This window comes from Panthera leo, chromosome E1 (genome assembly GCF_018350215.1).
Source record: "Panthera leo isolate Ple1 chromosome E1, P.leo_Ple1_pat1.1, whole genome shotgun sequence".
Classification (NCBI taxonomy): domain Eukaryota; kingdom Metazoa; phylum Chordata; class Mammalia; order Carnivora; family Felidae; genus Panthera; species Panthera leo.
Window position 1 is genome coordinate 38,174,038 of NC_056692.1, and position 17,192 is coordinate 38,191,229.

General features: G+C 37.7%; 1 protein-coding gene across 6 annotated transcripts in view; it reads right to left on the reverse strand.

Moving 5' to 3' along the window:
* Positions 1–17,192, reverse strand: part of FBXL20 (F-box and leucine rich repeat protein 20) — a 94,461-nt gene that overhangs the window by 47,937 nt on the left and 29,332 nt on the right. Inside the window, exons 1-3 of one of the 6 annotated variants that reach the window (XM_042916623.1) lie at positions 12,896–14,235; positions 12,042–12,212; positions 11,822–11,945 (exon numbers count right to left, since the gene is read on the reverse strand). The exons of 2 other annotated variants lie outside the window; for them this stretch is intronic. The gene's annotated coding sequence lies outside the window, so the exon portion shown is untranslated. Of the gene's footprint in view, positions 1–11,821; positions 12,016–12,041; positions 12,872–12,895; positions 14,236–17,192 lie in introns of those variants that run through there. 3 more of the 6 variants (XM_042916620.1, XM_042916622.1, XM_042916621.1) reach the window with 3 other exon arrangements.

The following is a 17,192-nucleotide window of genomic DNA, read 5'->3' on the forward strand; positions in this document are numbered from 1 at the left end:
CTCTTCAGATTGAGCCAGCCAGGCACCCCAAGTGTTCTTTATATATTTAAGGACTCTGTATATATAATGGGCCTATATATATATACGTATATATATACAGACCCTTTACCGACTCTATGGTCTGCAAATATTTTCTCCCATTCTGTGGGTTGTGTTTTCTATTTCTTGATGGTATCTTCTGAAGGACAAATGTTTCTAATTTTGATAAAGTCCAATTTACCTTTTTTTAATGGATCATGCTTTTTTTGATGTCACATATAAGGATTCCCTACTTTTTGAAAGTCTGTTATGTGACTTTGCTTTTATGAAAGATCTACATTTGTAGCTGTTTTTAACTAATAAACTGATATCATCTCTTAATTGATAACCAAGATAACTGAAGAGGATCTTTGCTTTTATGAAAAAAGTCAAAAAGTGAAGAGTGTTCAGCGTTTGTTTTACAGTGAGCCGTTACATAGTGTGCGCCTAGAGCAGTGAGAGTGGTGCTGCCAAGCTCCTTCCCCAAGAACTGCAGTCAGCATCTCAGTGTCAAGGTGCTACAACTTTGACCTGTGTCTGTGAGCCTCTGTGCTCTATCTAGATTTATTTTGTGCATCTATTAGCAATATGTATCCTAAGGCATCAGAAAAGCTGAAGAGATTTTTTTGGGGGGGAAGGGTCTAGGAACACTCAATAAATTTCCCATATAGATTAATAATAATTGCTTCTTCACTTTGCACCATTTCAGTTCACAAAAGATTTCACAGGAACACTCTACTTTCAGATGGCAGGGGAAAACTGTATATGAACTCTGCCTAACCAAAGGTCATAAATATTATCTGCCGTGTTTTTTTCTAGAAGTTTTATAATTTTAGTTCTTACATTTAAGTGTATGATCCATTTTGACTTATTTCTGGCATACAGTTGGAGGTGCAGTTGTGTATCTTTTACCATGCAGATATCCAATTGTTTCAATACCATTTGTTTAAAACACTATTCTTTTCCCACTAAATTGCCTTTATTGAAAATCAACTGACCATAAATGTAAGCGTTTATTTTTGGATTCTCTATACTGTTACATTAATCTATAGGTCTATCTTTATGCAATAACTCACTGGCTTAACATAGCTTTATATCACTTTGAAATCAGAAGTGTAACTCCTCTTATTGTGTTCTTCATTTTGCATTTCCATAAAAATTTTAGAACCAGCTTGCCAATTTCTGCAAAAAAGCCTGCTGGGATTTTGATAGAGGCTACACTGATTCTATGGATCAATTTGGAGAAAACTGCCATCTTAACAATACTGAGTCTTCTTTTTTTTTTTTTTTTTTTTTTAATTTTTTAAAATGTTTATTTTTGAGACAGAGAGAGACAGAGCATGAACGGGGGAGGGGCAGAGAGAGAGGGAGACACAGTATTGGAAGCAGGATCCAGGCTCCGAGCCATCAGCCCAGAGCCCAACGCGGGGCTCGAACTCACGGACCGCAAGATCGTGACCTGAGTCGAAGCCGGACGCTTAACCGACTGAGCCACCCAGGCGCCCCAATACTGAGTCTTCTAAACCGTGAACTTGGAATTTTCTTTTTTTTTTAACATCTTCTTTAGTTTTTCTTGGCAATGTTTTATAATTTTCAGTGTTAGCACACCTGGCTGGCTCAGTTGGTAGAGCATGGAACTCCTGATGTCAGGGTCATGAGTTCAAGCCCCATGCTGGTTTGCAGCCTACTTAATTATAATTTTCAGTGTATTAAGTCTTTTGTTACATTTATTGCCAAGTATTTTACGCTTCTTGATGCTAATGTGAATCAAATTGTATTTTTTTTATGTTTATTCATTTTTGAGAGACAGAGCATAAGCAGGGAAGGGGCAGAGAGAGAGCGAGACACAGAATCTGAAGCAGGCTCCAGGCTCTGAGCTGTCAGCACAGAGCCTGACGTGGGGCTTAAACTCACGAACTGTGAGATCATGACCTGAGCCGAAGTCGGACGCTCAACCAACTAAGCCACCCAGGCACCCCCAAACTGGGGGTTCATTCTAGGATTGTTTAAGGCTAGTATGTAGTACATCTTCTATTCATTTATGTTCAACCTATCTGTGGCTTTGAATCTAAAGTGTGCCTCTTCTACACAGCATAAAGTTCAATCTTTTTTTTTTAAATCCAGTCTGACAATCTATGCCTTTTAAGTATGTAACTCATTCACAGTTAATGTAATTATTTGATTTAGTTGGATATGTCTCTCATTTTGCTATTTGTTTTCTATATGTCTCATGTCTTTTGTTCTTCTGTTTCTCTTTTACTGTTTTCTTTTAAGTAGGTATTTTCTACAGTATCATTGTAATTTTTTTGTTGTTTAGAAAAAGTATCTTATCACAATTTTAGATTATTACTTATTTAATTCTGGCAAAATATAGGAACTTTGTTCCAACAGAAATCCATTTCATCCCTCCTCCTTTTTGCTATTATCATATGTTACATACTTATCTTAAAATCCCAATAACACAGTTTTATAATTATTGTCTTACACAACGGTCTTTTAATTCAGTTGAACTAATATAAGAGAAAAAACTACTTATAATCTTCTATATTTATTCCTGTAATTAACTTTTACAGTGCTTTTCCTTCAAGTTACCATCTGGAATCATATCTTTTCAGCTTGAAGGACTTCCTTTAGTATTTCATGTAAAGCAGTATTTCATGTCTGTTAACAACAAATTCTCTGTGTTTGCTATTCTGAGAATGTCTTTACTTTGCCTGTATTTTTCAATAATAGCTCTGCTGGATATAGAATTCACTTAAATTATTTTTGAAAGGAAATTCACATAGATTACACAATTCAATGGCATTTAGTGTTTACAATGCTGTGCAACTGCCATGTCTCTCTAATTTCAAAGTTTTCATTCCCCCAGAACACCCAGTCTTCATTAAGTAATCACTCCTAAGACCTACCACCCCATATCCTCCCACTCCCAGGACCTAGCCAACTACTATTCTATCACTATAGATTTCCTTACTCTATTTTTTTAAAGTGTTTATTTTTGAGATAGAGGCAGAGCATGAGCAGGGGAGGGGCAGAGAGAAAGGGAAACACAGAATCTGAAGCAGACTCCAGGCTCTGAGCTGTCAGCACAGAGCCTGATGCAGAGCTCAAACTCACGAACTGTGAGATCATGACCTGAAGTCGGAAGCTTATCCAACTGAGCCACCAAGGTGCCCCCAGATTTCCCTATTCTAGATATTTCACATAAATGGAATCATTCAGTATGTGATCTTTTATATCTGGCTTATTTCATTTTTATAACATTTTTGATGTTTATCCATATAGTACTATATCTCAGTGATCCATTCCATTTTATGGCTGAGCAATATTCCATTGTATGGATATACCAAATGTTGCTTATTCATTCACCTGTCAATGCAGTTAGATTGTTTCAACCTTTTGGCCTTTGTTAATACTGCTGCTGTGAACATTATGTGTGCACAAGTACTTTTATGAATATTTGCTTTCATCTACTTTGGTATCTACCTAGGAGTTGAATTTCTAGATTGTAAAGGAACTGCCAAACTGTTTTTCACAGTAACTGCACCAATTTACATTGCCACCGACAAGGTAAAAAGTTTTAAATTTCTCCACATCAGGGGCACCTGGCTGGCTAGTCAGTGAGAGCATGCAACTCTTGATCTCGAGGTCATGAGTTCGAGTCCGTTGGGCAGAGTTTACTTAAAAAAAAAACCAACAAATTTCTCCACATTCTAGCCAATACTTATTTTCCTATTTTTTTCTACTTTTAATTATACCCATCCTAGTGGATAGAACGTGGTATTTTGTTATGGTTTTGCTTTGCCTGCCCCTAATGACAAATGATGTTGAGCAAATTTTCATGTGTTTGTTGGCCCATTGTATATCTCTTTGAGGAAATGTCTACTCAAGTCCTTGAGTAAAACTGGGTTGTTTTGTTTTAACTGATTTGTAAGTTTTTTTTTTAATATTCTGGATATAAGACCCTTATCAGATATATGATTTACAAATAATTTCTCCCATTCTTTAGGTTGTTTTCTTCATTTTCTTGATTTGTGAATCTACAATTCTTAATTGGAAAATTTTACTTTCTACACTTTAATGGTTATCCAAGTGCTTTCTGGCTTCTGTTGTTTCTGGTGAAAAAGTCAGCTGTCAATCATATTGCTGTTCCCTTATATATCATGAAGTCTTTGTGTCTTGCTTTCCATATTTTTTCTTTGTATTTGGATTTAAACAGTTCAATAAGAACGTACCCAGGTGTAGACCGCTTTGTGTTAATCCTACTCACTCATATTTTTGTATGCATAGATATATGGTTTTCATCAAATTTGGAAAATTTCAGCTATTATTTCTTCAAATATTTTTTTCTCTTTCTCCCACCTCGATCTGAGACTTTACTGTATGTATTGTTGGCACAGCTGATGTCTCACAGATTTGAGTTCTGCTCATTTTGTTTCATTCTTTTCTTCAAATTGGATAATTTCTATTGTTCTGTCTTCAAGTTCATGGATTCTCTCTCTCTCTGTGTGACCTCCAATTTGATTTTTTGAGTTCCTCCTTTGGTAACCTTTTCAGTTGTTCTACTTTTCAACTTCAGAATTTCCATTTGATTCTTTTTTTTTTTTAATATAATTTATATCTCTTTATTGACATTCTCTATTTAAGCCACTGTCATCATATTCCTCTTAAATTATTTAAATCTGATTTCCTTTAGTCATTAAACGTGTTTATATCAGCTGCTTTCAAAGTGGTAATTCATCTTTTACCTGCATATGATAAAGGATGGTAAGAAATACACTAAAGAGGGAACTGTAGAGCTTGCAAAAAAAAAAAAAAATCAGTAGAAGAAATATAGCGGGCCTAGAACTTGGCACACTGGAAAATAAAACTATTCTTTATCTGTCTCTCAAGCCCTAAGATTCTCAAAATAAGAACTACCCACAGGATAAATATCAGATCAAAGATGGGACTACAAGCTCCTTTTAAAAACCTCAGAAAATTTTATAAAAATATTATTTTTTTTTTACCTTATTTGAGAGAGGCTGGGACAGTGCGAGTGGGGGAGGGGCAGAGAGAGAGAGAGAGAGAGAGACAGACAGACAGACAGAATCCCAAGCAGGGTCCATGCTGCCAGTGCAGAGCCCAATGCAGGGCTCGAACTCACAAAACCATGAGATCATGACCTGAGCTGAAACCAAGACACTTAACCGACTGAGCCACCCAGGTGCCCCAAACTTCAGAAAATCTTAAAGCCGTGACTACTTGACTCTCTCAACTAGACAAAAAGTCCTCTAAGAAGCTTAAGGGAATTAAGCTACAACAGCCTGACACAACCAAAGTAGAGAAAGGCCTGTCTTAAAAAATGAGTTCTAATGTTGTAGCTTTGGGGGACATAGTAGAACACAAATCAGATTCATAGAAAATCCTAGAAATTAAAATTTTTTTTAATGTTTATTTATTTTTGAAGGAAGGAGAGACAGAGCGTGAGAGGGGGAGGAGCAGAGAAAGAGGGAGACACAGAATCTGAAGCAGGCTCCAGGCTTTGAGCTGTCAGCACAGAGCCTGAGGCAGGGCTCGAGCCCACAAACCGTGAGATCATGACCTGAGCTGAAGTTGGGTTCTCAACTGACTGAGCCACCCAGGCGACCCTGAAAATCCTACAAATTTTAAAGGAAGATGTACCAGCTGGATTAAAAGGGACAGAGACTATTCAAAATGAAAAGAGGCCTGTGGGATTCCAATTTTCTATAGGAAGGAAGTATGCTGAGAAAGCTATTCAGCTTCATAAGACATTTCTTATGTAGAAGGAGAGACTTCTTAGAAAGCAGCATTAAGAGTCCAGAATGTGGTACCAAGAACCACAGAGAACAATGGATTAGGGAACCATTCTCATGAAGTTCCCTAGTCACATTTCCCAGTCAAGGCACATTTCCTGCTCTTGGAGTAGATGACCCTGACAATATGTGCCCAGCTAGATTTCAGAACTGATATGAACCAACAACTGCTATGTGCCATGTGCTATGTGTTATCTCCCCCTTTTTAGGGGAATGTCTATAGCCACTATTCTATTCCTGTGACAACAGTGTATATTGTGTATATGGGGCAGATAAATTTTCTTTTTAGTTCCTAGGTCTCTGGATCAAGAGGAACTGCACATGAGGACTGGGAGGGGATATTTTGCACGTGATATACTGGAGCCAGAGGGAGACCATAGTAGAAACTCATAATAACAGCTTTCAATAAATCTTATTTCCTTGTGGCAATGCCCTTTTGCAATGGGATTTTACTGCACCTCCCTTCAAAAGGTACAGTCTGTTTTCCCACTCTCTGTATCTGAGTTGACATGGTGACCTGATCTAACCAAAACAATGTGGTGGAAGTAACACTGTTACTTCCAAAGCTAAGCCTTAAAAGACACTGAAGCTTTACCTTCTTGAAACATTCATGCCACCATGTAAGAAAACGTCCAGGCTTTCTGAATGATGACAGACCATGTGGAAAAGAGTACCAGCTGACAGTGATACCCAGGTGTCAGACTGTTAAGAAGCTATCTTAGACGACTCAAGTCCCAGTCAAGTCACTAGATAACTGCAGCTTCATGAAGGACTTTTCCAGTGACCAACACAAGTCCTGCCAGGCGTAATTAAATGTTTTAAGCCACTAAGTTTTAGTGGTTGTTAACACCAAAAACGATTAAAAACAGGCTCTATGTTTATTTTTTTTTTAATTTTTTTTTTTTTACGTTAATTTATTTTTGAGACAGAGAGAGACAGAGCATGAACGGGGGAGGGTCAGAGAGAGGGAGACACAGAATCGGAAACAGGCTCCAGGCTCTGAGCTGTCAGCACAGAGCCCGACGCGGGGCTCGAACTCACGGACCGCGAGATCGTGACCTGAGCCGAAGTCGGCCGCTTAACTGACTGAGCCACCCAGGCGCTCCACAGGCTCTATGTTTAAAGCTTATGACTCTTGAACTTGAGTAAAACTTGAGACATAAAAGGGTAGTCCAACATGGGTCAAATATTTTGGTTGGAGGAAAATTTCAGTAAGAGAGTAAGAATGAAATTTCAGGGGGCACCTGGGTGGCTCAATCAGTTAAGTGTCCGACTCTTGATCTTGGCTCAGGTCATGATCTCACCATTTGTGAGATGGAGCCCCACACTGGGCTCTACACTGGCATGCAGAACGTGCTTGGGATTCTCTCTCTCCCTCTCTCTCTCCCTCTGTCCCTACCCTGCACACGTGTGCTCTGTCTCTCTCAAAATTAATAAATAAACTTGAAAAAATAAATAGAAAACAAGGGTCTTTCATGTTTAAAATAAAAAAAGAATAAAATTTTAGGATGCCCAGTTGGCTCAGTCAGTAGAGCATGTGACTCTTAATCTCAGGGTCATGAGTTTGAGCCTTATGTTGGGTGTAGAGATTACTTAAAAATAATTAATTAAAATAAAATAATAAAGAGCTCTTCCTCTCCTTAAAATAATTTTCCGGGGCGCCTAAGTGGCTCAGCCGGTTAAGTGTCTGACTTCAGCTCAGGTCATGATCTTGTGATTTGTGACTTTGAGCCCCACATCAGGCTCTGTGCTGATAGCTCAGAGCCTGGAGCCTGCTTCAGATTCTCTCTCTCTCTCTCTCTCTCTGCCCCTCCCCCACTCATGCTCTGTCTCTCTCTCTCTCTCTCTCTCTCAAAAATAGATTTTTAAAAATTTTAAAAATACGGGCACCTGGGTGGCTCAGTTGGTTGGGTGTCCAACTGTGGCTCAGGTCATGATCTCGCGGTTCGCGAGTTCCAGCCCCAGGTGGGGCTCTGTGCTGACAGCTTGGAGCCTGGAGCCTGCTTCAGATTCTGTGTCTCCCTCTCTTTCTGCCCCTCTCCTGCTCGTACTCTCTCTTTCTTAAAAATAAACATTAAAGATTTTTATTAAAAAATAAAATAAAATAATTTTCATAAAGAAACCAAGAGTTAAAGCTACATAAGCTTTTTACTATTTTTTTCCTATAAGTAATTTTTACTGATTATGACATTCCTTCATTCAACTAACACCAGATGTTTTTCCGATTGGCTGATTTTCTTGCCAGAATCTAAGAGGAAAAACATTTTTGTATGGCTAAATAAACCTAAAACAAAGTAAGTTTGTAATTCCTCTGCCTAACATCTTGTTCCTAGTAGAAATACAATTTCATTAAAAAAAAAAAAAAAAAAAACTATGGCCAATACATTACCATCTCATGAGTAAATTTATCATAAGAAAAGAAATTCCTAGATTAAAAATGCCATGGAAGGGATACATGTAGAAAACAGACACATTACTTAATAGGTCAAACTTTCTGCTTTGGACACCTTTTAACATCTGACTCAACATTCTGAGCTTTCTTTCATCCTGACTTCTGTCCTGTTTACTAACCAAAATCTATATCCACTACCACTGCTCCAGTATTCATTGCTCTAAGTATAAAATAAGTATACACTTTCATTCTGTTTCCTGTTATTTCTTTCACTTACTCGGTTTTAACTATCCCCAGCAACATTCTAGAGCCCTGAGGATTCCGTGAACTTTTGATGGACTACTGGGTATGACTGGAGCTCATTTTGGGTGCTGCTAAATCCAGGAATCTTCCATGCCCTACTGAAAACTTCTTTCCAGGTCATGACGCGAAAGGAAAGAACGGAAAATTCAAAGTAGCAATATAATTACTTGTGCTTCTCTCTCCTCCTCCTTCACTTCCCTTAGCCCCACCCCATCTATATACACACTAGAGAACTAAGAGTAGATACAGCCAGGCAATAATGGGATTTGACTCAGGTTTAGCAAGTATTTAACCTCTAATCTCATATTCCAAAATGTCACAGGGGTTGGTAAATCAAGGGAAAGTAGAGTTTGATTTCCTCATGTACAAATTCTAGTCAATGTGCCAGAAATTGAAAACTGGCAGAAGCTGTGGAATTTTCCAAGACATATGTCAGATAGTAATTTTACAATTCACTGACAAACACACGTTCTAAATCATCTCACTGTTATGGAAATATTTCCAAAGCAATAGTATTTTAACATAGCCACGGTATATATTTGTGGTAAAAGCATTCCCCTGTTTTAGATAACATAGAAACAAATAAAGTACACAGCACCCTAGATATCCTAACTGCATGCCAGAAATTATATTTAAATTTAAAAAGAACCAAGAGAAACAATGTTAAATTAGAACAAAGATTTTTTAAAGAAGTGAAGAAATAACTTTGCGAGAAAGTCATTAAGGGAAAGGGATACCAAGTTAATAGACCAAGGAAATGTATTAGACTTCTTAGGCCATGATATGAGCTAGACAATGGTCCTATTATGAACAAGACAGCTAAACAAAGGATGAATGATATAGCTAGATTATCTTGCTGGTATTGATTAACTGATAAATATCTGAAAAGAGGTCTCTACAATATGCCATACAATTTCACTGAACTTTTTAAATTTTTTATTAAAAATATTTTTTTAATGTTTATTTATTTTTGAGAGAGAGAGAGAGAGAGAGAGAGAGAGAGAGAGAGAACAAGCGAGCAGGGGAGGGGCAGAGAGAGAGGAAGACACAGAATCTGAAGCAGGCTCCAGGTTCTGAGCTGTCAGCACAGAGCCTGATGCAGGGCTCAAACTCACAAACTGTGAGATCGTGACCTGAGCTGAAGTCGGATGCTAAACCAACTGAGCCACCCAGGTGCCCCCACTGAATTTTTATATAAAAAATCAACCAAGACAAATGGACTCTGGAAAAACAGCAAACTCTTCCCTATCTGTACATCCTATAGAATCTTCTAGGAGGTTCTTCTGGTATTTGTCTTTTTCTAAATATGCTTGATTTATCAAATTTAGATGTTATCTACTGACATCCTGCCACGGAATATAAGTATTTAGCTTCAACTTCTACCTCCCCCTCCATATTCACTGTAATTTTATCACAGTCTTTGTTTAAATGAAGAGTCAGTGTGACTATGATTATAGAGAGATACTAGTCCAAGTATTGCTAGGCCAAGTAGAACAAAGACAATGCAATGTACTTCTGTCTACAAATTAACGTCTACCTCATTTGTTTCTACTTTCTCTATATACAGATTTTTAATGTTTATTTATTTTGAGAGAGAGAGAGAACAAACATGAGCAGGGGAGGGGCAGAGAGAGAGCAAGACAGAATCCCAAGCAGATGCCATGCTGTCAGCGCAGAACCCAATGTGGGGCTCGATCCTTCGAACTGTGAGATCATGTATACCTCCGCTGAAATCAACAGTCGAGCTACCCAGGCATCCCTCTATATATTTTTAACTTTTCCTCAAAAGCTCCAACATTTGTCACATGTCTATCAATATTTTCCATAAGCTCAAACACATCAGATACTGTTTTTTCCTGCAGCTGTACCTTCCCAAAACCCTTTGCTCTTACTTCTTTTTTACTCTGTTGGGGAATTCTTCGGACTGGCTACAAAGTTGTCACCTTGGGCTCTTCCTTAGCTCTTCTCTTTGAATTCTGCTTCTTGAATCTGATTTCTTTTTCATTGTTATGTAATAAGGGCAACTTGTAAACAAAAAAAGCTCATGAGAACTGAAGTTTTGGGTGGCTCAGCTGGTAAAGGGTCCAACTCTTGATTTCAGCTTAGGTCATGATCTCACATTTCAGGAGTCTGAACAGTGTGAAGCCTGCTTGGGATTCTCTCTCCCCTTTCTCTCTGCCCCTCCCCCATGCATGCATGTTCTTGTTCTCTCAAAATAAATAAATGTTAAAGATAAAGAACGGAAATTTTGGAGTCACTTGTATGTCTAAAAATATCTTTATTCTAGACTCACATTTGATTGATAATTTGGCTGGGAATAAAATTATAGGTAGGAAATCTTTCCCACTGAAGACATGAAGACACAGCTTGATGCATTTCTTTTTTTTTTTAATTTTTTTTTTTTTTAACGTTTATTTATTTTTGAGACAGAGTCAGAGCATGAACGGGGGAGGGTCAGAGAGAGAGGGAGACACAGAATCTGAAACAGGCTCCAGGCTCTGAGTGGTCAGCACAGAGCCCAACACGGGGCTTGAACTCACGGACCGCAAGATCATGACCTGAGCCGAAGTCGGACGCTTAACCGACTGAGCCACCCAGGCACCCCAGCATTTCTATCTTTCTATATTACTACTGGGATATGTAACGCCATTCTGATTGGTCCTTTGAATGTAACCTCTAGATACTCTTTCCAGAAGCTTTTAGTAAAGTCTCTCTATCCCCAGTTTACTGAAATTTCATAATCAAGTCTCTTGGTCTTTGTCTTTTTACTATTCTTTCAGCTTTTTCAATTTGCAAATCTATGACTTGGAAAATGCTTTGGATATTTTTTGGGTATCATTTCTTACTATTTTCTCTGTCCTCTCATATTTGTATTTCTATTAGTCTAATATTGAACCTCCTATCTTTAATTTTAAAAATTAGTTTTCTCCTATTTCCCTCATTTAATCTTTTTGTTCTAATTCCTAGGAAATTGCTTCAATTTTACCTACAATCCTTCCACTATTGGGGCTGGGGGCGATTAGAATACTTTTTATTTTTAAAGGTTATTTCTTGTTGAAAGATTTTCAAAATAACATCCTGTTCTTTTGAAGATGCAACATTCAATCATAGAGATTAAAACCCTTTTTGCTGTCCACCCCAGTTTTCTCCCCTTTGCTCTCTGCCTTGTCTCTTTTGTTTGGCCTCTCATTTTAGAGGTTTTCCTTAACAATCTGGTTATTCTTTGGCTGCACATTCCTATTAATGGCATTAAGAAGCTAAATGGAAGCTCATTGTGATTTCGAAGACCCACCAGTCTGTATGCAGATTTTCATTTAATTCCTTGGCTCCAAATCCCTATCCTCTTCATGCATCTGATGTTCCTGGGTCCAGAACCCTCAGCTTCCATTTTCTTGGAGAAAAAAATCCCCAGTTTCCTAGAGGGGGAAGAAGTAGTTTGCATGATTCAACCACTTCATATAAAACTTTAAAATATTACCTACTTTTTTTTTTTTTTTTTTAACATTACCTACTTTTAATCTCAAGCCTCATCCTTGTCTTTTTGGAGACATTTTGCTACCAATGTTGAGTCTCTGGGGAGGTTGTGCTGGGTAAACTCGCTTGCTTGTCTCTGCAGAAAACCCGGGTATAACTTCTTCCATTTGGCTAAATTACTTAACACTCTTCTATCCATTTTGTATCTTCTAAAAAATAGATAAAATTTCTCAACTGTGGTGGTTCCTTCTTCTTCCACTCATTTTTGTCCCTGGGGTCTTATGCCTCTTTTTATTCCTTTATTGTAATTTGAGTACTATTTGAAGAGGAAAAGAAATACATGTACTCAGTCAAACCACCACGTTTGATAAAAATTCTAGTTTTGGATGTCTAGCATAAAATCATTAAGCACACTTACTAAACTTGTGGAGACCAAAAAACCCATCAGGATAAATAAGACCTTAGAATTACGATTCAATATGATTTCTAAAGGGCAGTGTCAAGAGGAAATTAAATAGGGGTAAGTTAAAAAATCTTGCATTTAGATTAGGCAATTACCAGTTACATAAATACAAAACAGGAAACCTGGCTTCACAAAAAACTTAGTTTCGGTTTATTATGAGTCATTTATGTAACTTACTGTGAAAAATTTTAAAAGAAAGACTGTATCTTAGGACACTAATGGGAAGCATAAGGACTATATCAAGCTAGAAAACCACCCTACTCTTTATTTTGAATGGTTATCAATAACTCTAATGTCACATTTGAGAAAGGAAACTAATTATCATTTAGAAGATGGATCCCAGGATACTGAGAGGCTCTAAAACTAAGTCTTAGGGAAAATGGTAAAAATGAGATGAATACTCAAAATCTTGAATGGAAGAACATTTACAGTTGCTATCAAATATCTTGAAGAACTGTCCCTTGGAATCAAGTAGTTCTAGATTATTCCAGATAGCCAACCTAGAAGAATGAAGGCAATTTGTATTAAAACAAACAAAGCTTAAGTAAATTTACAAAGCTATGAGCTCTCTCCATTACTGGCCAGCCCGCCTTCCCAATTTCAAGGATGTGTCACAGAGTAGATTCTCTCATTGAGAAGGAGCTTGAACTAGAGGAAATTAAGTTCTGTACCACTAAAAGAACCAGTAGAATTAAAGAAACCAAGAGATGAGGAAGGTCATTATACAATGATAAAGGGGTCAATTCATTAACAGGATATAACAATTGTAAATTTTTAGGCACCTAAATATATAAAGCAAACAGTAACAGAACTAAAGGGAGCAATAAACAGCAATATTCCTACTCTCACCAACAGACAGAACTGCCAGGCAGGGAATCAATAAGGAAAGAGAAGATCTGACAACACTATAGACCAAATCGATCTTAGAGACATATACAGAACATTCCATCTAACAGCAGAATACACATTCTTCTCAAGTGCATACAAAACATTATCCAGGACAGAACGTGTTAGAGCACAAAACAAATCTCAACAAATTGAATTAAGAAGGACGTTATATCAAGTATCTTCCTTGATCACAATTGTATTCTGATGTGTGTTTTCCAACACTATCAAGCAATTCTCCAATCCTAGTAAACACTAACTGGGTATCCTACAAATTTAACTCAATTCTGACACTATCAGGAGATAGCATCATATCCCACAGGTTAAGGGCTTAGTCCTATAAGACTCCCCACTTCAGATGCCAACTGCGGACCTAGATTGTTACCTGTGCTCCTGACCAACTGGCTATAAATTGGTGGTCCCCATGATCCCCTCTTTAGGCTCAATTAATTTGCTAGAAAGGCTCACAGAACCCAAAGAAACATTAACTTACATTTGCCAGTTTATTATAAAGGACACAGATGAACAGCCAGATGAAGAGGTATATAGGATGAGGTCCAAAGGGTCCCGAGCACATTAAGAACTGGGGTGTGCAACGCTCTCTAAACCTCATGAGTTTTGAGTTTTTATGGAAGCTTCATTACGTGGGCATGATTGATTACATCACTGGCCATCTGTGAGTGATTCAACTCCCAGTCCCTCTCTCCTCCTCATAGGTGGGGCTGGGAGAATAGATGGATGGGATTGAAAGTTCCAACCCTCTAGTCATGATTGGTTTCTTTGGCAACCAGCCTCCATCCTTAAAGGCTTACTAGAGGCTTTCCAAAAGTCACCTTATTAACATAAACTCAGGTGTGGTTGAAATGGGCTTGTTATGAATAACAACATGCCATTTCACCTTTATGGCTCTAAACTGAAGAAAAAAAATCAAATATTATAAAAAAAGATGTTTCCATTGCTCTTATCATTTAGGAAATTCCAAGGGCTTGGGGAGTTGTGAGCCAGGAATTGTGGGCAAAGATCACAACACTTATTCATTATAAAACATAATGTAACAAGAATGAAACTACAAATCAGTCACAGCAGGAAAACTGGAAATTTCACAAATGCATGCAAATTAAACAACATACTACTGAACAACCAATGGATCAAAGAAGAGATCAAAAAGGAAGTCAAAAAATATTTTGATACAAACAGAAATGGAAACACAACATAACAAAAGTACAGAACATAGTAAAAACAGTTCTAAGATGAAAGCTTATAATCATAACTACCTATATTTAAAAAAAGGGGTGCCTGGGTGGCTCAGTTGGTTAAACGTCCAACTCTTGGTTTCAGCTCAGGTCATGATCTCACAGTTCGTGAGTTCAAGCCCCACATCGGGCTCTGTGCTGACAGTGTGGAACTTGCTTGGGATTCTCTCTTTCCCTCTCTCTCTGACCCTCCCCAGCTTGCTCTCTCTCAAAAAAATAAACATCTCAAAAAAAAGATCTCAAATAAGCAAGCAAAGATTATACCTGAAGAAACCAGAAAAAGAAAAAACTAAGCCCAAAGTTAGTAGAGGGAAGTAATAAAGATTAGAGCAGAAATGCATGAAATAAAACAAACCAGTAAGGGTGTCTGGGTGGCTTAGTCAGTTAAGCATCCGACTCTTTTCAGCTCAGGTCATGATCTCAGTTTGTGAGTTCGAGCCCTGCATGGGATTAAGGATTCTGTCTCTCTCTCTGCCCCTCCCCTGCTTGCAAGCAACTTAAAAAAAAAAAAAAAAAAAAAAAAAAAGAAAAGATAAACAAAACTAAGAGCTGGTTCTTTGAAAGGATAAACAAAACTGACAAACCTAGACTAACCACGGGGAAAAAAGAGGACTCAAATAAATAAAATTATAAATGAAAGAGGAAACATTACAAACGATACCAAAGGAATACAAAGGACCACAAGAGACCACTATGAACAATTATACCCTGACAAACTAGAATACCTAAAAGAAATGGATAAATTCCTAGAAACATGACAACCTACTGTTAAAGTAATTAAACAAGAAGGCCATTAGACTGAGGTGGCTCTAATGCCTTGGTATGGAAACCAAAACCTCTGTAGCCTCTGTATGCAAACCTGAAGCCAGAGTCAATGCACTGGAATCTGGGGAAAAAAAAAAAAAAAATCAAACATAAGAACAATCTCAAATAAGGCAACCATTTAAGAGATAGCCAAATAATTTCTTTAATTTCCTTCTGCATCTTATCTATAAAAACCTTTCCCCTGGTCCTATGGGTGGAGCACACCTAAAACATCATCTGGGTTGGCACTGTGCGATTTGAAGCAATGTTTGCTCAAATAAATTATTCAAAATTTTAATGTGCGTCAGTTTATTTTTTTTAACACTTCCATGACTAAATCATGAAAAAGTAGAAAATCTGAACATACTAGTAACTACTAAGGAGACTGAATGAGTATCTAAAAACCTCCACCAAAATAAAAGCCCAAGACCAGATGATTTCCAGGAAGCATTTAAAGAAGAATCAATGCCAATCCTTTTCAAACTCTTCCCAACAAATTGAAGAAGAAAAAAGAATCACCCAAACCATCTCATGAAGTCAGTACTACCTGGTTATCAAAGCCAGAAAAGAAAACTATAGGCCAATATCCCTGATGAATCTAGATACAAAAATTCTCATCAAAATAATAGCAAACCGAGTTCAATAGCACATTAAAAGAATCATACACAATGATCAAGTGGGATTTATCCCTGGGATGCAATGATAGTTCAGCACACCATCAGTCAGTGTGAGATACCACACTAATATGCCACATTAATTAAAGATAAAAATATCAATCTCATGGGGCGCCTGGGTAGCTCAGTCGGTTGAGCATCCGACTTCGGCTCAGGTCACGATCTCACGGCTCATGAGTTCAAGCCCCGCATCGGGCTCTGTGCTGACAGCTCGGAGCCTAGAGCCTGCTTCATATTCTGGGTCTCCCTCTCTCTCTCTCTCTGCTCTCTCCTGCTCATGCTATCTCTCTCTGTCTCTCAAAAATAAATAAAATAAACATTAAAAAAATTTTAAAAAAATATCAATCTCAACAAATACAGAAAAAATATTTGATAAAATTTAACATCCTTTCATTATAAAAACTGTCGACAAATTGGATATAGAAGAAATATACTTCAACATAATAAAGGCCATATATGGCAAGCCCAGAGCTAACATCACACTCAACAGTGAACAACTGAAAGCTTTTCCTCTAAAATAAAAAACAAGGGGTGCCTGGGTGACTGTCAGTTAAGCGTCTGACTTTGGCTCAGGTTATCACCTCACAGTTTGTGGGTTCAAGTCCCACATCTGTTGTCAGCACAGAGCCTGCTTCGGATTCTCTATCCCCCTCCCCCCCATTTGTTCTCTCTTGAAATAAATAATACATAAAACTTTAAGAAATAATAAAATAAAAACAAGGGTGACCATTCTCATTACTCCTATTCAGCACAGTATTAGAAGTCCTAACCAGAGCAATTAAGCAAGAAAAAGAAATAAAAGGCATTCAAATCAGAAGGAAGAAGTAAGTGTCTGCTTGCAGATGACATGATCCTATATATAGAAAATCTTAAAAATTCCACCACAAAACTATTAGAACTAAATAAATAAATTCACTGAAGTTGCAGGTTACAAAATCAATATACAAAAATCAACTGCATTTTTTAAATAAGTTCAGTTATTTGGAGAGAGAGAGAGCACACATGAGGATGAGTAGGGGAGGGGCAGAAAGAGAGGGAGAGACTTGGGGCTGGATCTCACAAACCATGAGATCATGACCCGAGCCAAAACCAAGAGTTGAATGCTTAACT